The 22,995-nt window shown below is 40.7% G+C and overlaps 1 protein-coding gene across 1 annotated transcript in view; it reads right to left on the reverse strand.

Annotated features, from left to right (window-relative positions):
• pik3c3 (phosphatidylinositol 3-kinase catalytic subunit type 3) overlaps positions 1–22,995 on the reverse strand; it is a 132,414-nt gene that overhangs the window by 32,055 nt on the left and 77,364 nt on the right. The gene's annotated exons all lie outside the window — the stretch shown is intronic.

The following is a 22,995-nucleotide window of genomic DNA, read 5'->3' on the forward strand; positions in this document are numbered from 1 at the left end:
GTGGCCGGCCCCCCGGGTCTGAGGGGCTTGGGCCCACATTTTGCAAGCAGATGTGAAGAAAGCATGCCCTTCCCCCTGTGGGTCCAGCGGTGTGGGCGTGGGGCCGGCCAACGGTGGCCGGCCCCCCGGGTCTGAGGGGCTTGGGCCCACATTTTGCAAGCAGACGTGAAGAAAGCCTGCCCTTCCCCGTGGGTTGCGGCGTGTGGGCGTGGGGCCGGCCAACGGTGGCCGGCCCCCCGGGTCTGAGGGGCTTGGGCCCACATTTCCTTTTTTTTGGTCTTCTCTCTCTTTCTCTGGGAAGGGTGCCGGCCAACGGTGGCCGGCCTAGTATTTTAAAGTGTGGGCCTTTTTGGCGGTGGCTTTTTCTGTCTTTTCTTTGGTCTTTGCTGCCTCTCGGCCTACGTGGCCGAGTTTCCCCGATGTACCGCCTCTCTCTTCTCTCGCCGGCTGTCGTTCTTTAGCCCTTTATGCTATTTTGCACAGAAGCCTCCTTTGGGGCGGTGTCCTCTGGTTTTTTTTTTCTCTCTCTCTCTCTCTCAGGGATGCGTGCCGGCAAACAGTGGCCGGCCCGGCTTAATGTATGGGCCTTGTCGCCTGTGGCTTTTTTCTTTCTTTTCTTTTCTTTTCTTTTCTTTTTGCTGCCTCTCGGCCTACGTGGCCGAGTTTCCCCCGATGCACCGCCTCTCTCTTCTCTCTCGGCTGTCGTTCTTTACCCCTTTATGCGAGTTTGCACCGAAGCCTCCTTTGGGGCGGCGGCCCCTCTTTCTTCCTGTCTGGGAATCGTGCCGGCCAACGGTGGCCGGCCTAGTATTTTATAGTGTGGGCCTTTTTGGCGGTGGCTTTTTCTGTCTTTTCTTTGGTCTTTGCTGCCTCTCGGCCTACGTGGCCGAGTTTCCCCCGATGCACCGCCTCTCTCTTCTCTCTCGGCTGTCGTTCTTTACCCCTTTATGCGAGTTTGCACCGAAGCCTCCTTTGGGGCGACGGCCCCTCTTTCTTCCTGTCTGGGAATCGTGCCGGCCAACGGTGGCCGGCCTAGTATTTTATAGTGTGGGCCTTTTTGGCGGTGGCTTTTTCTGACTTTTCTTTGGTCTTTGCTGCCTCTCGGCCTACGTGGCCGAGTTTCCCCGATGTACCGCCTCTCTCTTCTCTCGCCGGCTGTTGTTCTTTAGCCCTTTATGCTATTTTGCACAGAAGCCTCCTTTGGGGCGGTGTCCTCTGGTTTTTTTTTTCTCTCTCTCTCTCTCAGGGATGCGTGCCGGCAAACAGTGGCCGGCCCGGCTTAATGTATGGGCCTTGTCGCCTGTGGCTTTTTTCTTTCTTTTCTTTTCTTTTCTTTTCTTTTTGCTGCCTCTCGGCCTACGTGGTCGGGTTTCCCACGATGCACCGCCTCTCTCTTCTCTCGCCGGCTGTCGTTCTTTACCCCTTTATGCGATTTTGCACAGAAGCCTCCTTTGGGGCGGCGGCCCCTCTTTCTTCCTCAGAGGGAAGCGTGCCGGCCAACGGTGGCACGCCTAGTATTTCAACGTGTGGGCCTTGTCGGCCTACGTGGTCGACGTGTTTCCCACGATGCACCGCCTCTGTCTTCTCTCGCGGCTGTCGTTCTTTACCCCTAGGTGCAATCTTGCACAGAACCCTTCTTTGGGGCGGCGGCCTCTATTTCTTCCACTCAGGGAAGCTTGCCGGCCAACGATGGCCGGCCTAGTATTTCAGTGTGTGGGCCTTGCCGGATGTGGCTTATTCTTTCTTTTCTTTTATTTTCATGAAATCAGCGGGGGAGGATGGGCGGGTTGTGTTTCCACAGAACACCACTCAAAGAAACAGTTAGCGGTATCCTATACTGTTCTAAATTGCTCGACAACATAATGATAGAATCATAGAAACATGGCACCAAACATCATATAATCATAAAGCTAGAAGAGACCATCCAGTCCAACGCCATTCTGCCATGCAAAAACAATATACAGTAGAGTCTCACTCATCCAACACTCGCTTATCCAATGTTCTGGATTATCCAACTTATTTTTGTAGTCAATGTTTTCAATATATTGTGATATTTTGTTGCTAAATTCGTAATTACTACGTAATATTACTGCGTATTGAACTACCTTTTCTGTCTAATTTGCTGTTAAACAAGATTTTTTGGGGCTTAATTTGTAAAATAACCTAATTTGCTGTTCAAAAGGCTTTTCCTTAATGTCTCCTTATCATCCAACATATTTGCTTATCCAACGTTCTGCTGGCCCGTTAATGTTGGATAAGCGAGACTCTACTGTATCCAGAAATATCTGGTGCTGTAACCGATATATCATTTACCGTCCCGGAATACTAGCCGGATGGCCCATGAATGGTCACAAAAGTCATAGAAATATGGTCACAGAAGTCATGGAATAATAGAAACATGGTCCCTAAAGTCATAGACTCAAAGAACCAAGTAACAGAATCATCCCAAAAGTCCTAGAATCCTAAAATGATAGAATCATAGAGTCATGGCGCCAAACATCATAGAATCATAAAGGTAGAAGAGACCATCCAGTCCAATGCTATTCTGCCATGCAAAAGCAATATAACACTCTTGCAGGCTTCATCATTACTGGATCCGTCCTTCAGGACTTTTGCAAACGTTGGATGTGCAATGTTGCTATTTCATCCAAGGCAGAAATTCAACTCATTCTTGGATGGACAAACAGAACCACAACTGCTAACGTTCCCTTAAGGCAGTGTTTCTCAACCTGTGGATCTCCAGGTGTTTTTACCTACAAGTCCCAGAAATCCCAGCCATTTTACCAGCTGTTAGGATTTCTGGGAGTTGAAGGCCAAAACATCTGGGGACCCACAAGTCGAGAACCACTGCCTCAAGGGAGAAACTGTGGCATTACCTCCGAAGTTAAAAAATTGGAAAAACCAAACTCTTCCTTGAAAAGCTGTGATTGTCTAGACATGTGGGGGTTAAATCTAGGGCAAAGGAGGGTAAAAATAGATGGGAGGGTCCAATGTGAAAGGTTTGGAACCCCTCCCCTTATATATAAAACAAAGACTCCGCCTCCAATATGTGGCATTCAGATCAGCCATGCACGTGCCACATTATGCCCCTTCCATGTTCAGGGAGTTTGACAGATGGAAGGGCTATCTGAGCCTTGCGAAAGTGGTTACGGAGATCATCGCGGAACGCAAGAAGGTCCCATTTCCATCTCAGAGTTGGGACACAATGGAGTACGACATGCAGCTAGTCCTCAACGAGGACAACTTTGAAACAGCATCACAATGGGTTAATGGAAGCAGTTCCAGCAGCAAGAGCTCCAAAGGTAGTGCCAATGGCCAGGCTTCCCAAAACAAGGAGATTTGCAATTTCTGCAAACACAACGGGGAATCCAAGCAGGTCTATTCGTCCCACCGGCTGAAGGGGATGGACGGCACCGTGGAGTGCCCCATCTTGCGCAAATACACCTGTCCGCTCTGCGGTGCCACGGGCGAAAAGGCCCATACTTTAAAATACTGCCCACTGAGCCAAGGGAAGAGGTCGCTGTATCGCAAGTGCGGACGTAACTCGGCTGGACGCAAGGTGAGGAGATAAGAAGATCAGGAGAAGACCGAAGCATTTATTCTTAGTTTTAGTTTGACTTTGTAAAAGAACAACATTTGATTTCGAGCATCATTAACACTCTTTACATTTCCTCCCACTTTGTTTCAGGTTTGGAGAATGGAAGCCCAATTCTCTTAGACTACATTTGTGAGTCCAGAAATGTTTTTTTATGTATATTGTTGCCTTCTTTCACATTTGTTGTACCTAGGTTAATTATATTGTGTTTCTTTTAGATGTGTCAGTTGCCTAGTGTGATGACTCATGGGCCCTGCAGTCCTATTCCTGACAGTATTGTGGCAGATGAGGAGGAAAATATGGAGTTTTCCCCAGATTTCCGGTCGGAGTCAGAGCCTTGGCAGCTGCCTGAAGTTCTAGTCCAAGAACCAATTAAACCTGACCTTGGTGGGAACTCTCCCCCTTATGGGAGAAAACAGGCTTACACGACTGATAGAGGATCGAGAGAAAAATTTAGAAGTAGTGCTCGCCTTGCTGCCAAATATGCCACTGATTAGAAGTATTTCCCCTGAGAAAATACGGGGAGTCTTGCACCTGCAAGCTGGTTTCCTTCGCTCCCTGTTCTCTAGGGAAAGTGATTGTTGTTTGGGGAAACGAGACCCAATATAGGGAAATTGCGCGAAGGATTCCTTGCGGAGTCAATTCGTCAGCTCCTGGAGAGAGGTCATGTGTGTGTGGACTTCGAATCCTGTTCCTTGCCTCCTGAATCTAGTTCCAAGCCTTGTCCTCGTCTCACGGATTTACCACAGATCTTGTTCCATGCTTCAAGTTGCTTTGCCTTTAGCCACAGCTCCAGCCACGTTCCAAGTAACTTTCAGCCTTGTGTCAAGCTTCATTGGATTCAAGACTTTTTCTGTTTTCCCAACGCTTTGCTTGGCAAACCGTGTGTTGCGGTTATTGGATTATAATCTTTGGACTCTAATATTTCATATTGGACAATAATCTGCTGGACTATATTTGGCCTCATTTGAAAGGTCTGCTTCTGAACTTTATTCTACACTTGTTTTTATTGACTTTATATATTCCTTTAATAAAGATATTAGATAGAATCTGGCCTCAGTGTATGGTTATTGGTGCCCAGCAGCCTAGATCCTGACACCTTGTATCATGCTTTTTTATACATATAATCATGTTTTTTACATATGTAATATCACGTTCCTTTGACATCTGTAATTGCCTTATATCATATTTTATATTGTGTTTTATATATGCAGTTACTTTACATGTTTCTTTTATGTATGGATGTATAATTTTTACATGTTTAATTATATTATTTGCAACTATAATTGCCTAATATCATGCTTCTTTTATATATGCAATGACATCATGTTTATTTAACGTATATAAGTGCCTTATATCATGTCCGGGTTATCATGTGTGTCTCCAGAGGGATGCAGCCCTATCCTTTGCAGGGAAAATATAGAAATATCTTCTAAATGGCTACTGTCTAGAATTTTGTTTTGTAAAGAAAGGAAAAGTTTATATGCTATTGGAAAGAAAGATACTATTTTATGTTTAAATTTTGGAAAGGAATAGAATTGGTTATTATTACTGTGGTCTAACCTTCAATTGTTTGCAAGTTGTTCTAAAGTTTGGATCGTAGAGTTTAATAAACAGAGTTTATGGTTTTGGCATCAAAACTGTTCATGTTGTGCTTAAATGGGATTGAATTTTCTTTAATTTGTGGCCCATAATAGGCTGGTTATAAGCCTGATCTGGAAGGCAGCCAAGGCAAAGACCATTGAGCTGCTGAACTTGCAGACTGAAAGGTCCCAGGTTCAAATCCCGGGAGCAGAGTGAGCGCCCGCTGTTAGCTCCAGCTTCTGCCAACCTAGCAGCTTGAAAACATGCCAATGTGAGTAGATGAATAGGTACCGCTGTGGGGGGAAGGTAATGGCACTCCATGTAGTCATGCCGACCACATGACCTTGGAGGTGTCTATGGACAACACTGGCTCTTGGGCTTAGAAATGGAGGTGAGCACAACCCCCAGAGTCAGACATGACTGAACTTAACGTCAAGGGATACCTTTACACACACACACATGCAGGGACTACACCAATTTAACAATGTTTCAGCCACAAAAACAAATTTTCTAAAGTAGAGCAATGACTTTCACAGTAAAGACAACCCAATTTAACAGGAAATAAGACTTTCAAACCAGGAACAGATTTCTGCAATTATTAAAAAATGGTTCATTATAAAAGCTATGAAAATTTGCCAAAAATCAGAGGATAAGGGAAACGTTCCACATTTTGGTGAGCTATCAGTGTTAAATGTGTTCTACCACTGTACCAAGTTTGAAGAAGATCACTCAAAAAATGAGGGCGGGAGAGCCCCCTAAGTCCCCCCCCCCTTCGGGCTGTTTTCGGGCCACCGCGCATGCGCGTCCGCCATTAACGAATTAATTTCGAAAATAACGAATTTTCGTTAATTTCGAAAAATTTTGGGGGCCAAATTCGTTATTAGCAACAAAAACGAAAAACTGCCCCCTCTAGTTTTGAAACGAGTTTAGAATCAAATTTTTCATGGATCGATCAAGCCTACTAGGCATCAACTTGAAAATGGCATCCTTGATTAAATCAATCATAATATAGTTCCCAATTGCCTTCTACTTGCAACTATTATCCACTTTTCAGTAAGTAAAATCATGTCTAAAATACAATAGGCCAAGTTTAGTCCTATTTGAGGGAAAGTTCTGGTTTGTTTTTCTCTAAGAATGGTTAATTTGTCTTAGTAGTCCATAGTATCCTCAGAAGTCTTCTCAATCTCAAATAATAATGTCTCTTTACTTCAATGTCCAGTTTCACAGCCATCTACAGAAAGCTGGTTCCACAGACCTAATCTTAAGCAAGGGAGGTTGACCCACATTTGGGAATGGGGAGATAATTCAATTCTCTAGTATGCTATTCCAATACGCATGGGCTTCACAGTCGATTCTCACTATAATACTGACAATGAGACAATGTCATCTATCATACCTGTGACAAGGAGGCTAGCTTGGAGGCATTGGCCGCACTTGTTGCTACACCTGCATCTGTCCCTCGACAGAAGCCAGGACTTGAAACCTAATTCATCTTCCGTAGCCAGACAATGAAACAACTGGCATAACTGAGAATTGCTATATACAAAACCCACAGTAGTGTCTTCTTCTGTATCAAGTCCTTAGTTCATCTAAATTGATTCTAGGGTTGATTTTTAGTAACAGGGGGTTTGGGGAGTCTTAGGCATGAGTCTTTCCTATCACTGTCTATCTGTTCTTTTAAGATGGAGATGTGGAGATTTGATTCTTGGACTTTTGTTTTTGCAAAGCAAATAGACAAAATCTGAATTCTGTTTCCTTTTTGCATACAACCACCAGAAACAGCAAGGGGAGGTAGGAAATAGATATAGTGATCTTTATGCTGATGAAGCTACCAACTCAGCAGAAGCAAAATGAATTTCAAAGGGTCATCTAACCAATCCAGGGGAAGGATCTCCTGTCTTTTAGCTCCAGGCACAAGAAAACCCATAAGGTAATAACTGGCCTCAGAGGAACAATGGATTAAAGAAGTGGGGTATACATTCCAGCCCAGTCTTTTCAAGAGAAAAGCTAACAATGCTTGCATCAGCTCTTCAGGGCAATTTTGGTATCAATGTTTAATGACTGCATGTCATGGACTCAAGAGTTACACACCAAAAATCAGTGTTCACATCAATTCCACAGCTTGTCGGACAAACTATTTCTATAAAATGCTCCTTACCCTCCCCACTCTCTATTACTATCTTGATATTTCATTCACAAGACTAATTGCAAGTCAATCACTCTGCAAGCCCTGTTGCTACTGCAATCTACTTCCAGCAAGGTTAATATGGCAGCACTGGGGCTCACCATGATGAATGTATTGCTTAACAGAAATTTCAACACTTTGCACATTGTAAAGCCAACAAAGCAACATTACAGAAGGCAACAAGCCGCTTTATTCCATTAAAGCAGAAGAAAAGACGGTGTTCATTATCCCAGGATAAAAGTCATCTTGCAACACTGAAACTCCAGTCTCAGTGGGATGACCCTATTACACTATGAAACACAATTTTTGTTCCTGGGTTATAAATGTCATTTCCTAATTGGTTCTATCATAAAAAAAACATGAAAAAAGTTTATTAAACTGCAAAAACTTTGCTGCGATCTGCACACTGAAAGATTAAAATGGCATATTTTCCTTTAGAAAAATTACAAATCAAGTGCCTAGACTGAAGGAAACAATAGTATTACCCTCAGCCACAAAAATGAAGTTTCTGGAGTAGGACAACTACTTTTAAAGCAAGGACCACACAATTAAACAGGAAATAACACTTTCAAACTAGGAACAGAACAAATTTCAAATTTTGTTAAATAGTGTTATTAACATCAGAGGTAGGTGTGACCCTACAGCTGATATTAAAATCCCATTAGTCTATGCCAGCATAGCCAATGATGAAGCATGCTGGGAGCTGCAATGAAACAAACAAGATGACCACCTTTGGGTAGGCTTAAGGCATATAGAATCGGCTTTGTTTTTTCCTTGAACCACAAGCTTTAGCAAAACAAATACATTTAAGACCTCTCATATTTGCCTGATGGTGAGGGTGAAAATACGTGTAGAGAAATGGCCATGTGCATTCTAGCTTTGGTACCATTGTTCATTTCCACCTAGTCAGTTCCCAGTCTTGCTGCATTATACACAAGGCCATCAAATAAAAAAAAAGATGGAAGATTCCATAGATCCACCTTCTCTAACTCTGTCATGGAGGAACTCACTGCTAAAGAACTTTTGAGAGGTAGGCTCCTAAATTCTATTTGAAAGCTTGCAATGGAGGAGAGTTGATCACCTTTAAAGATATGCTTATTTTATACTGAACAGTTGTTATTACAGTGTTCTTCCTAACAGTTAATAGGTCTGGAATAGAAAAAAGAAAGCAAATTCACTGTTTTCTATGTGACAGAGTAAGTATCACTTATCTGGAATTCTGAAATCCAAAATATTCCCTAACTGTCCACATGAGTGGCTGAGATAGTGACGCCTTTCCTGTTTGATGGTTCAAAGTACACACATTTTGTTTCACACATGGAAATATTTCAAATGCTATGCATAAATTGCATTTGAAACAAATAGGAACCCCTGGTGTCTCAATGGGTTAAACCCTTGTGCCGGCAGGACTGCTTTCCTGAAGGTTGGGTTGTTGATATGAAGGTTGCCAGTTTGGATCTGGGGGGTGCGCGGATGAGCTCCCTCTGTCAGCTCCAGCTCCCCATGCAGGGACATTAGAGAAGCCTCCCAAAAAGGATGATAAAACATCAAAACATCCAGGCGTCCCCTGGGCAATGTCCTTGTAGACGGCCAATTCTCTCACACCAGAAGCGACTTGCACGCTTCAAGTTGCTTCTGACACACACACACACACAAAAATTGAAATAAATATATTTCATGGTTAGACTTGGGTCCCACCTTCAAGATATTTCATTGTGTATGTATATAAACATACAGGTAGTCAAAAATCTGACAATATCCATAACCCAATACATTTTGGATCCCAAGCATTTTGATAAGGAAACTCAACCTGTATTTAAATATCATTTTATCTCTGAAGTCATTTTGTGGTTATCCATATCCAACACCCTGAATGTCTAGAGAGGATGCCTATTTCCATTAGTTTGGACTTGTGTAGTTGATATGAACACAGAACTCAAGACAACAGATCTCAACTGCATGTAAGTTCTATTCACATCCCACTGGACATGAATATAGTTCCTGTCCCAGATTTTCAGCTGAGTGTGGAAAGGCTGGAAGTGATGGTATATGGAGACATGGGAATGGGAAACCCAGATTGTGAGTTCAAAGGGAATCCATGATATGCAGTGTGGTGATGTCCCCCTCCTTCTACCTCTCTGCTTTCCCTCCTTCTACTTTCAACTCCTTTCTTCCTAAAACCAGCTATTTAAAGAGAGAGAGAGATAGAAAGGAATATACAAGAGAAAATATTTGTGTGTGTGTGCAGGGATTTGTAATCTTACAATGTTTGGTAAATGCAACAAGATGCCCTAGCTTACTATATGAATAGAAACTTGCCCGTCCGTTGGGGCTGCTTGAACTCGGCGGTTGCCTTCTGTCTCGGAGACGGATGCTTTCAAAAGTTAAAAGAGGGCTACTTTTGACAGCTGTGACTGGGTTCGAAGAAAAGAAATAGATGGCCTTAGCAACACTGGGGCTCCTGAACTCTGGGTTTATAAAAATGGTGAGGCAGCGGCCCCTGCTGTAGAACCAGGAATATTAGGCGCAGAGAGTTTCAGCAGCTTAAAGCATTGTTCTTTGAAGCACTGGACGGATTTCTTTTGTCTGGCAATGAATCACTGGCTCAAATTGCTTTCTCATTTAAAGGTCATGTTTGCTATATAAGATATATGCTGGACTATGACGTGGTGCAGCTCAAAAGAAAAAAGAAGCGGCATTTTAGATAACCAACTATCAGTTATTTGCACCGAGATGTTAAAGGTAGAACTTTGTGCCACAGACCCTGCTTTCTCCAACACTTACATTTTAAAGGATAATGAAATTCAGAGTTGAAAGGGGGAAAAAGGACCTCCCCTAAGCAGACACAAGCAGATAAATGCAACAATTTATTTAGGAATACAAGAAAGTTCTTCATATAGACTCAAATTGTCAGTCACCTAGTCTAGTGTTGTCAATTCTGAATGGCAGTATTAGCTATAACAACAACAACAACAACAACAACAACAACAACAAAAACAACAACAACTTTATTTTTACATCCTGCCTCCATCTCCCCAGAGGGACTCGGGTCGGCTTACATGGGGAACATGCCCAACAGAACAGTAAATAAAGGACAACACCCAGAAACTAGAGGAATTCCAGAAAGGAAACAATTAGGGCCAGCCAACACCCCCAACAAAAGATTCCCCCAGGCAGGAAGCAGCCTCACCCCGAATGCCACTCAATGCTCTAATCAAGCTGGCCAATTGCAACATTCACACCTGCAGACAAGAGTTCTTTCCCCCACCCTGGACGCCACCCCACAGATACACAAACCCCACCTGCCTTGTCTCCAACAGACCCCACAACCCCTGAGGACGCCCGCTACAGATGCAGGTGAAACATCTTTTATTTATTTATTTATTACATGCATTTATACCCCGCCCTTCTCCCCAAGGGGACTCAGAGCGGCTTACATTCTGCCACGAGGGCCAGCAACAAGTATACTATAAAACAAAACAATTAAAACATGATAAAAAGTATACAAAAATTAAAACGCTGCAAGGCAGCGATATTGCATTATCCTCAGTCATTTAATACTGCTACAATTACAGATTTGCGACCCGATTACATCGGCCAATGAACTTATTCGCTGAATGCCTGGGTGCAGAGCCAAGTTTTTAGTTTTCTTCTAAATCCCAGGAGGGATGGGGTTTGCCGGATATCGCTGGGGAGGGAGTTCCACAGCCGAGAAGCCACCACCGAGAAGGCCCTGTCGGTGGTGAAAATGCCTCTGGAACATCAGGAGAAAATGCCTCTGGAACACAGCCATACAGCCCAGAAAACTCTCAGCAACCTATTAAGCGGTCTTAAGTTTCAGGATGAATTATTTCATAGCCTCTCCCTGCAGGCTATATTCCAGAGGAAAGACCTGACAAAGTCACCTCCAAGTATTCCTTGCATAATAAAACCCCATGAAAGCCATAAGTTGACAGATGACTTGAAGGTACATTAACACACTTGGAGACTTCAGGAATATCCTGGTACTCTCTCATTTAATTATTAACTAGGTTGAACCCTGTACAAGTTCTCAGAGTATTCGGGGTGGTATGATCCTTTAACATGCACCTTCTTGTTCCTCTACATAGGCTGAAGGAATAAGAACTGGAAATATATACTTTGTTTTCTCTATGAACAACAATGCCATTCCTCCAGAATTCTGAACCCAGTGATATGTTGTTTAAATAAGCATCAAGCTTAGGATTCTCGTCTCCCTTCTTAGATGACATCCCAACAAGTATCTAGATCAGAGTTTCTCAAACTGTGCTCCTCCAGATGTTTTGGACTTCAGCTACCCTAATTCCTAACAGCTCATAAACTGGCTGGGATTTCTGGGGACACCTTTGGCAATCAGTGCAGACATCTGTTTTTACCCATCTTTTCACAGGAAAGTACTCACGCTCACCAACAACATCTAGAGACAAGATAATTCTGAGTTTTTCCTTGATTTACATCTGAGGTTCTCATTCAGCCCACAGTACCTTGAATTCACTATTATTTGTTCCTTTTGCCATAGTTACAGCAATTCACTGTTCTTTTTATCATTTTTAGCCCTGGTAATCTCACTCATAGCCTGAGACCCACCTGCATTGCACCTCATCTCTATTCAGATGCTCCTTCTATTCATGTCTGAAGCTATCTTATTGATAAAATATGAAAAGTCTGAATGGGAAAGATTCCAATATTTATGTGAATTCTCCACGTCAGAACCTTCTTTTTTCAGGGGTCTAATTCATACAGGGGAGGCAGGATGGAAAAAACAGGCTCTATAGCCAGATTTCATGTATATTTAAGTTTAATTTAGATAGTATATAAGAGTGTTCACTCCTTCCATTCTATCCGATCTAGCAAATCAGACTTTCTACCCAATGCGCCAGCACCATGCATTGTTATTGTTTTCACGATATAATAATATTGTAGGCTGCTGTTATCCATGGAGGTTCAATTCTGGGTCCTGCCAAGGATACAAAAAGAGTGGATGAACACATCACATACTGTCATAACCCAGCCACCTTTGGTTTCTGAACCTGATTCAGAAATGAACTTTGACCAGGATGAAGCTTATTCTGACTTTTTACCTAGTCCGCAGAACTCCTTCAAAATACAGCTCCCAGCTGTTGATAGCTTGGATGCTTCCTTAATTGGGAGAGATACTGGAAATATTACTCCCATGGCTGAACCAGATGTTCTTAGTTCCCCAGAAAATGTGTCCTTCAACAGAAGGGAGTTTCTGCATCGTCAGAGATCTGAAAAGCAAGGGCTCCGCAGGAGTAACCGCTTGGCATCTCGAGGGGATAATGGATAGAAGATTTCCCTTGGGAACCTTTAGGGAGTTTGGCTTTCCTTCTTGTGATCAGATCTAAGTTCCATAAAAGTGTCTTGTACCGCGAACACTTTGCGGTGTCAACGTAGCGATTTCCTGAGTAAGGTTCACCGACTCTAGCTCCTGTTTCTCCAAGCCAGGTTTCCTGATCCTGGCAGCCAAGCCGAGCCGCGACTTCCGAGTAGACCCGGAGTAAGTCTATTTCCTTGCCTTGTTCCTGAATCAAGTTTGGCCTCAGCCTCGTCTCATTCCTGCTTTGATATCAAAGACTTCCAAGTGACTTTGGACTTAATATTTCCGTCTTGCTTCCTTGTTGTTCCCTGCTCAAGAACTTTCCAACAGTTTTGAGCGGGTTTCGGTTTCTGGACTTTGGAAAATAATATTGGACATTTCTCTTTAACTCTTTGGACTAATTCATACCTTTTTATAAAGGACTATTATCCACTCAACCTTTCCACTTATTCTTTCCTGAATTTATAATTGTTTTAATAAAGATATTATATGATTATTGGTCTCTGTCTGGTTTCCAGTGTTCACGCTGCCTTGGAGTACAACACATACTTTGAAATGGTGGTGACATGAGCATGCATACCTTAGCATGTCCTTGTTCACATTGCCACAATTTACTAATATGGGGCATGATGATCCACAGTTACTGAAGATTGTAGATCCACATCCTGTGGACTCAGTGGTGGCAATGTATACCATTATTAGAGTCGGCCCTCCATATTTACAGATTTTGCAGCCATGGATTTAACCATCCATCCATTAAAATATTCCCAAAAAAAAAGAAAGAAAAAAAAGAAACAAAAACACAGAAAATCTAAAAGACAGACTTTTTTTTGCAATTTTATTTAAGAGACACCATTTTACAGTGTATAAATGGGACTTGAACATCCATGAATTTTGTTATTCATGGGGTCCTGAAACCAAATCCCAGCATTGTATTACCTCATATTCCAGAAATTCATTATGGACTGGCAGAAAATTGCTCAAAGACAAGCACCAGCATGTAGTTGGTGAGCAATTATCACTTTGACTAATACTGGCAGGTAGGTAGGTAGGTAGGTAGGGGGAGAGAGCGAGAGCGAGATGGCAGATGAACCCTCTTTTATCTCTTTGTCCTGGGTTCTATTCACACTACAGTTATAGTTATTCCATTTTAACTGACCTTGTTCTATCCTTTTGAATCACGGATTTTGTGCAGAAACAAGACTAGGAGCAGATTGTGGCACAGAACATAAACTTCAAACATCAAAAATTAGAATAAGGCTAAAGTACTCTTACCAACCATTATGCTGAAAAAGGTTTATAACTGATTATTAAGAAAACACAAATAACAACCAGATATTATTTGCACAATTTTCAAGTATATGATAAAGATATTTGTCCATGCCATTGTTTTTCAAATTTCTGTGTACGGTTGTGAAAGCTGGCTGTAAAAAAATCTGTCAGGAAGAAAATAAATTTATTTGAAATGGGGAAGAGTTCTTCAGATGCCATCGACTACATAACAGACAAATAAATGGGTCCTAGAGCAAATCCAACTGAACTCTACCTAAGAAGCCAAAATGACTACACTGAGGCTGTCATGCTTTGAACATATCATGAGAGCACATGACTCACTAAAAGACAATAACATTTGGTAAGGTTGAAGGCAGCAAGAACTGCACAGAGTTGTTGTAGGTAAGGTGACTTGGAGGTCTCTCATTCAATGCACTGCCATAAATTGAAGTCAATTTGACAACAGTTGACAACAACAAACAATAATGTAAAAATTAGGTTTTCCTCTTACTTACCCCATACATAAATGGGACAGATATGGGAACAGATGGAGCTCCTGCTGGTGTAACTAACTCAATCTTGTAGGCTCAAAAAACTAAACACAATTTCAAATTAGAACTAATGTGTACTGGCTCTCTGCCATTCATATATAACAACATGTTTGGAATTGTGCTTGTTAATTGATGCAGGGCTGGGGAAGCTTCCCAGTACAATACAGGTTCATATTGGAAAGGATCAGGACCAATGATTAAGGCATGGTGGCTTTCGCTTCCCTGAGATGCTTTTATTATGGCATTTCTAAAGGAAATTTTGAAAAAGCAGGTAATCGTTTGTTTTCCAGTGATAAATATAATGTTTAACACAAATGGCTTATGGTGTGTTGACTAAATTTCAAAGAAGGGAACTAGCGAAACCACTTGTGAATATTCCTTTCAAAAACAACAAGAACCAACACACAATGGAATTAATGGTGCTGCTATAGGTTGGCAGTCAAAAATATGATGATACTGGTAAAAAAGCCAGTGCTATTATTGACTATATCAATTGAAGGTAGTAGTAGTACCACACTGTTCTGCTTTGGTCAGGAATGCTGATCAAAGAATGACTGAAATGCTGTGCCCACTTCTGGGCACCACAATTTAAGAACATGTCCGAAGGAGTGTGACAAAATGGCCAAACATCCAGAAGCCAAGCAGAAGGAAAGAAGCTGGTTCCACCTTCTTCTCAAATATTAAAATATGGCTATCATGTCTCTTCTTAACCTTCTCTTCTTCAAGCTAAACATACCCAGCCCCCTAAGCTTAATCTCATGGGGATCCATGATTCCTAGACCTTTGACCATTTCAGTCACCCTCCTCTGAGCACATTTCTACCTTGTCAATATAGAAGATGTTTGTTTTCTGCTGCTCCAGAGACTAGAATACAACACAATGGATTCAAGCTAAAGGAAAAGGTATTCCACTTGAACATTAGGAAGAATCTCCTGATTTATTTACTGTGGCAGAAGACAATTGAGACTACAGTTATAATGTATCAAAAAACCCACAAACAAAGTTAAAATTTAGCATAATACTAAATGTCTTTTGACCAGAAGCTGGCCACTTGGAGTACTTGTTGGGAGTGCTTCAACTGTGCATTCCTGCATGGCAGAAAAGGGTTGGACTAGATGCTGGATTGCTCTTGTGGTCTCTTCCAAGCTTATGAGTCTATGAAGTTCTCTAACACTGAATTTGGTTTTCAGGTTCAAACTTCACCCTTGGTTTGAACCAGAGATTAGACCTGTGTGACTCTCCAGATGTGGTTGAACTAGAGCTCCTACGAACATACCCACCACTGACAATTATGAGGAATGTTGAAAGTTGCAGTTGATAAAGGCTGTACCATTCTCAGCCCTGGTCTAGAGTCTAAACCTGTGTTTCTCAAACTCTGCTCCTCCAGCTGTTTTGCACTTCAGCTCCAAGAAATCCCAATCAGTTTACCAGCTGTTAGGAATTGTGGGGGTTAAAGTCTAAAACATCTGAAGGAGCACAGTTTGAGAAACTCTGGTCTAGATGATACATCTAGCAATCCTGTAGTTGCTTTGCTGAAGTGTTATTGCTAATATTTTAACTTCCAAAACAGAAAGGTTTCAACAACATCTTATTTTCTGCCTGTATAGTGCACTTGTAACAGCAGCATTGTGGCTGGAATCAGGCTCATTGCATCAATGGTTGAAAGGTATGTCAACATTTATGTCAATTCAACAGGTCTATTCTAGATAGGATTATTAATAGGTGTTTGCATGTGTCAACATGAGCCGCCTGCCAACTTATGTTGTCTCCATGAATTTCATAGAGTTTTAGGAAATCAGAACTATTTTTGAATATTCAATGTGAAAGAATGACTGAGGCTTGGAGATCGTCATTGGGATTACGCTGGTTGATATCACAGATAAAAAAACAAACAAATTGTTCTTGCAAAATTAGCCTATTTGAATATTATGCCACTGTGTCGTTCTGTGTCTGAGGACACCTGATGGGTAAGTGCTCTGGATAAATGGGAAAGCATAAAGTGTTGATGTCCTGCTCTCTATCCAAGAATAGCTATTGTTTGGCCTCTAAGCATGGGTTTGAAGAAGACCTAGTTAGCTTAAAGGACTCTCAAGAGAGCAAAGAAACAAAGATGATAACATGACTTTATAACTGAAATATGGAAGAACTAACTGCATTAAACTATTAGGCAAACTCAGCACTAGTTATTTCCCAAAACCCTACAGCAATAAAAGCTTCAAATCTATTGTGACTTTTGACTGCAACAATCACGGGGAACAGAGAACTCTAATAGGGGCACAGTCATTACTCTGTCGGGATTTAAAGACGAGAAGATTCCAAATACCCAAATTACAAAAGTGTTCCCCCACATTTTGGGGGGTCATTTCCCAGTCTCTCTGTGTTTAAATAGACCAATTTACACCCACGGATCATTGCGAGTTGCATGGGATTTTGTCTAGCAAAATCTTTCTCTGTGTTGATCACTATGGAAACTGTATTCCTCATTACAAATAATCACAGCATGTTAACAGTAAAGCCTTCTTCATGCACAACACACTCGGGGTTTTTTTTTTTTAAGTGCAGCAAAACCTATGATTTCCATTTTCTTTCCACATGCCTCATTGTCTCTGTTTCATTTCTTTTAAATATAATTATAAGGGAAATCAATTGAAGTTTCCTTTAATGTATGTGTATGTGTCTATTTGTATTACACAGAATAATAGCTTAGGAAGACACCCATCCAGTCCAACCCCATTCTGCCTTGCAGGGATACACAATCAAAGCACTCCTGACAGATAGTCATTCAGCATTTTTATAAAAAAAAAACCCTCCAAAGAAGGTTATACCAACTCACTAAGGGGCAGCAGCATATTCCACTGTCAAACAGCTCTTCCCTTGAATTCATCCAGTAAATGAATTCTAATATTTTTCAGACTCTACAAAGTGCTGAACCCTATTCCCCCAAATGGGTTTAACTAACTGAATTATTTGTTTTATAATTGAACTAAGCACTGGAATAAATTTGCTACATTCCTAAAATGGAGAAAAATTCACTTCTATAATTTCCCTTCCCTGCCATTCTCCTACTGTATTTTACATGATGAGATGAGAAAACTGACTTAGAATTACTACTTATGTAAGGTAAATACTACCTACTTGCCTTGTTGCCAGGCAAACACAACATTCTACGCAAGTCTTTACCCTTAAGTGATATTATTGGCAAAATGGGCCATTGACTTAATTCAAGCATAGACAGGTAATTTAATTTTACAGGTCAAAGAAAAATGGATCCTTATCTTGTTTGAGTTTCTTCAAAGATATATATGGATTTCTTGTTCAGAGATGAGAAGAGAGACGCAGGGAAAAATCGATCAAGACACCAAAAACATCTCTTTAAATTCTTCTCGGCACAATGGACTGTATTATCTTCTTTGAATGAGTATCAGCAAGTTTGCTACTGGAACTCAGAAAGGATTGAGGCTTCTTTATCTCTACCTTACATCATCTAAAAGTGTTACAACAACTTGGAAGACTTGTTTATAATGTCTCCATTACCTTTTGTGGGCAAACATTAATTTATGAAGTGGACTACTGATCCAACTCATTCAGTATGGTTGTCTCTGATTAGCAGGGCTTTCCTGGCTTTTCAGACAGGATTTCCTCCCAGTCCCAGCTGGAAATGCCTCACCTGTGTTGAACCTGCTTAGCTTCTAAAGTCAAACCAGAACCAATGTGTTCAAGGTGTTGTGCCTGGACACTTTCCATCTTGCCAAAATTCTCCTTAAATTATGGTGATCAGAAGTAGACACAGTATTCCAGATGGAATCTGATTGAAGCAGAGCAGAGATGTATTATTATGTCTCTTCATCTATATGCTATAGTCCTACCAAAGCAGCCTAGAATCACATTTGTTTCTTTAGCTGCCACATCACACTGTTGACATATTTATATTCTACCCAAGTTTGTTACCTTACATTCCTCCCTGCTCAAATTCATTTTGTTAGTTTTGGTCCAAATCTTCAATCATAATTTTGAATTCTGATTTTGTTTCCTGTCCTGTTAGCTATCTCTTCTAATTTGGTGTCATTTGATAAAGTTGCCCTCTATTCTACCATCAAAACCATTTATAAAGATGTTGAGTAGAGCTTCCCAGTGGCAAATATCCTCTGAACAAACCTTTCCAAGAAAAAGGCCCTCCACAAGTCAGAGTCAGCTGGAAAACATACAGCAGCAAGAAGTAATAGTAATAATACCACCACTACCAGGGACAATTGAAAAGGGAACACAAAACTGGGAATTCATAAGACAGAATAGAATAACTTGATTGTCACTGTATATTTTACAACAAAATTAAATGCTTTTCCCAGCACACATCATGAAAAACAACACACCCATCCCTCCACACTCCAACCACCAGCACACAACCCCCAATGCAACATCAATGTGAAACCATGGAGTTCAATATAGTTACTGCTCTAGGATAAAAGCTATCTCTCAGACATCAGAAGAGCTGCAAGGCCAAGAACAAGTCACGAGAATAAAGACAAAGATCTAACCAGAGGAAAAGTGTTCTTACCAGACATCAAGGGAACCACTGACCGTATAGGGAAGCTATGAAGAAACACAACCTACAAACAATCTACAGACCCAGCAAGAAAATCCAACAAATATCTCTCAGCAAGTTTGTCCTTGGTAATAATTAAAAAAGGAATGTTCTGAGCTTTCTTAAGGCTTGAAGAGCTTCAAAGGATCATGTCCTGAGTGGGAATTTGAGCTCTGGGATCGAGAATCACCACTCAAACCAGTACATTACACTGGCCCAAGGTGAGTTTAAGCTTATATAAACCACTAACAAAATGCTCGACTTTGTGTGTGTGTGTGTGTGAAAGATGAAAGGCTAGAAGAGAAATAGAGGTCTAAGAATAATTCTCTACACACTAAGGTATCCATGCCACAAAGCAGCAATTTTATATTAGCATGTATTGCATTCAACTGAGTTGAATGAAGTACACATTTGTGTATCATTAGAGCAACCTACACGGTTTTGGATTCTCCATTACATTTTTATTCTTAGGCACAAATTAAATCACAATAATGTTCAGTTAGTGTTCTTTCCAGTCTTTCCCTCCTATAATATTAAGACACAGCCATACAAGATGAGAAAAATCTCACAGTCCCATTGAGATATTGATTACTAAGCTGACTCAGATGTCATAAAAGATGTCATGCACTGAGCTTTTTGTTTTTCTTCACCTGGAATTTCACTTCTTTAGGTGCAAACCTAAAGAAAATACGAAGAGCTCTCCCTCCTCCACTCCTCACTTACAGCTACCTGGTTATTAAATCAGAAAAAGGCTGTGAAGTGCAATTTAGAGAATTCAGATGCAAAAGTGTGACAATTGTATAATGAGTTAGGCCTTCACCCACGCTGGGAAAAACTCAAAGAAGCTGTTCCATGAAAAAGACCTCAAGAAATACATCTCAGCAGCTGGCTTATTTAAATAAAGCCTGACTGCAAGAAAAAAAAAAAAAGAAATTGGAATGGATTGCTCACTTTAAACTTTTGGATGGACAGGAATGGAATTCAACCAACACAAAAGATGTTGCCCAGGTATTAACAAGGAGCCAGTTGCATTGTGCATTAATTGGCATCAAAACACAAACAAGGAGACTAACAAAAGAATGTCAGATTGATCCAAAGGCAGCGTCCAAGAGGAACACAAATACCATCACGTCAAGCAACAATGAACTCCTGACTGAGTTGAAAGGGATTAAGCTAAATGGTAAGTCAGAACTTGAAGGCGGCAGATGAGGAAGGGAAAGACTCTTAACATCCAAAATGACTGCAATTTCTGTTTCTTGATACCTAGAGTTTGTTTGTTTGTTTGTTTTTAAAAAAATAGGAATATGAACCGTTGCCACAGGAAAATGATTTTTTCCCTAAAATGGATATTTCCTTCACTATCCACTACCTTACATTTAACATGAGTTAAGATATATTTTTTAATTATCAGAAGACAGTGAAACAAAAGTTGTTTGGCACTGTTGACTTCTTTGCAAAATAGCTAGGACTGCTTCCAATTTATCTTTTTGCTATTCTCTCTTATGGAGCCAGTGTAACATAGTGGTTTGAGTGGTTTGGACTATGACTCTTAAGACCATGGTTTGAATCCCTGCTCAACCATTAGAACCCATTGGGTTACTTCAGAATCCCCCATGATAGGTTCACCATATGTCAGAAATGACTTGAAATCACAAAACACCAACAATTGTCTTTTGAGCTTATTTACTCTACTGAATTTATTCATGTACTAGTTACATCAAGAGAACCAAGGAAGGACTGGTTAGTTTGACTTAATGGATATTTTTTTTATCAAAGGTATGGAGTGAAGGGACTGAAATTATATTGAACATCACAATGACATGAACAGCTATACCACTGAACCCAATGGCCATGCACCACTAAACAACACCACCCAAAGTACTGGAAACAACAACAGCAATGCGTAGTTCACTGCTACATATTCAGATTAATCCAAATGTGCTCTCCAATGTACCTCTACTGGGGCAGAGCACTGGATAACATTAATGCACTTGGGATGAACTGGAGAAAGGAACCTAGAGCAGTCCAAATTGTATAGGGACATAATTCTACATTCATTTAGTTCGTGGGGGAAGCCATGAGATATTTTTAGGAAATTTATTTTTGGTGAGAGAGTATCCTTTAAAATCACAGTTTTGAAGCCAATTCATAATTTAGGATATAGCCTGCACAAAGTTGCTTGTACAGAAATATTTTTTTTTCTGTTCAGAAATGATGTTTTCTGTGCAAAATGAACACAAGTGGGTTTTGCACAGAACAGGTATCAAACATTGAAGATTATTACCTAGTTAGGTTTCTTTATACACACAAAACAACACAAAACCTATGCTTTTCAAAACCATGTTTGAAATATCTTTGGATATTATTTCAATCCTACGTAATGTTTGATAAAATGTTCTGAACGGTTCAAACACCAAGCTGTGCCTCTTGAGACCCAGTCGCAAAACAAATGCAACAATAAATACATAGTTACAAATACCTATCAATGAATCAAGAATGGATGCAGTAGGACCCCTGTATCTCCAGGACTGGTATCCATAAATTTATCCATGCTCAATAAAATTTAGGTATTTTCTAGGTCCTTCACCATGGCTCTCTGGTTTTCTTATTCCAGGTGCCCTTCATTTAAATGGAGTTACTTATTATCCAAAGTTTTGCACATCCAGGAATGTATACACCATGGATAATGTTATTCTTTATCTAAAATTTTGAAAGTATTTGAGCACAAGCATTTTTTTTTGCACAACCTCACTGCCAATTATGAAACTATGATCTGCAAAATTCAGTGACAGAACACTGGTATTGTATGCAAGGCAGGGCCACAAGTAGCAAATAATCTCTGAAGCAACTTCTAGTTTTAATGATTAATATCTAACAAGTCCGCTCTTTTGCACCCATTTTACCATAACTGTATAATTAAAAGAGGGCATGTAAGAAGCAGAAGTAGATAGATAAAACCGAAATGAAAAGGATAAGGAATGGGGACAGAAAAGCCATGACAGAAAAAGATGGGGGATGGAAGAAAACTTTCAATTAATTATCCAAAAGCCTAACGTTGTGTGAATAAGATACTAAAGAACTGCCAAGGGGTTCATTGCAGGTCAGCTAGGATAGTACTATGCAATTACATATGATATAATAAAATGCAATAAAAATCAGTCCTGAATATAATATGCTCAGGCACAAATGGCCATTCCATAAGAGCACAAATAAAAAGACGAGCTTTGAAAGTTAGATGGAATCAGAAGAAAAACTTATGCAAATTAGTAGCTTAAATTAACTAGCAAGTGAATTCTAAGATTGCTCCACTGTACAGATATAAGTAGGTGACATAATGATATAAATCTGATGGGAGAGAGGATTGATGAATGAAAGTGATTCCTAAAATTTATATTTCAGAGATAGGTCAACAGTACTTATTTGACTTTCCTTCTTAAAAAGAAGATTGTTTAAAATGCTTTATTGTCCTTATTCCTGTCTTATCTTGGATCCTATGTTCTTAGGATAGGACAAAGGGGAGAAGCTGGCAGTGGAGTTAAACCCCCAACTGTTCCAAGCTTGGCTGCTTTGTACCATAGGTAAGGGAGCAACCATCTCCAAACGGGGTTTAGTCTACCGTATACCATGCAGCAGTGGACAAGTCTACATAGGGACCACTAAACTCAGCGCCCAAACATGAGTCAAAGAACATGAAAGGCACTGCAGACTAACTCAACCAGAGAAATCAGGCATAGCAGAGCACTTGATGAATCAACCTGGACACAGTATATTATCTGAGAACACAGAAATGCTGGACCACTCCAACAACTATCATGTCAGACTACACAGAGAAGCCATTAAAATTCACAAGCATGTGGACAACTTCAACAG

Source organism: Anolis carolinensis, chromosome 2 (assembly GCF_035594765.1).
Source record: "Anolis carolinensis isolate JA03-04 chromosome 2, rAnoCar3.1.pri, whole genome shotgun sequence".
In the NCBI taxonomy this organism is placed as follows: domain Eukaryota; kingdom Metazoa; phylum Chordata; class Lepidosauria; order Squamata; family Dactyloidae; genus Anolis; species Anolis carolinensis.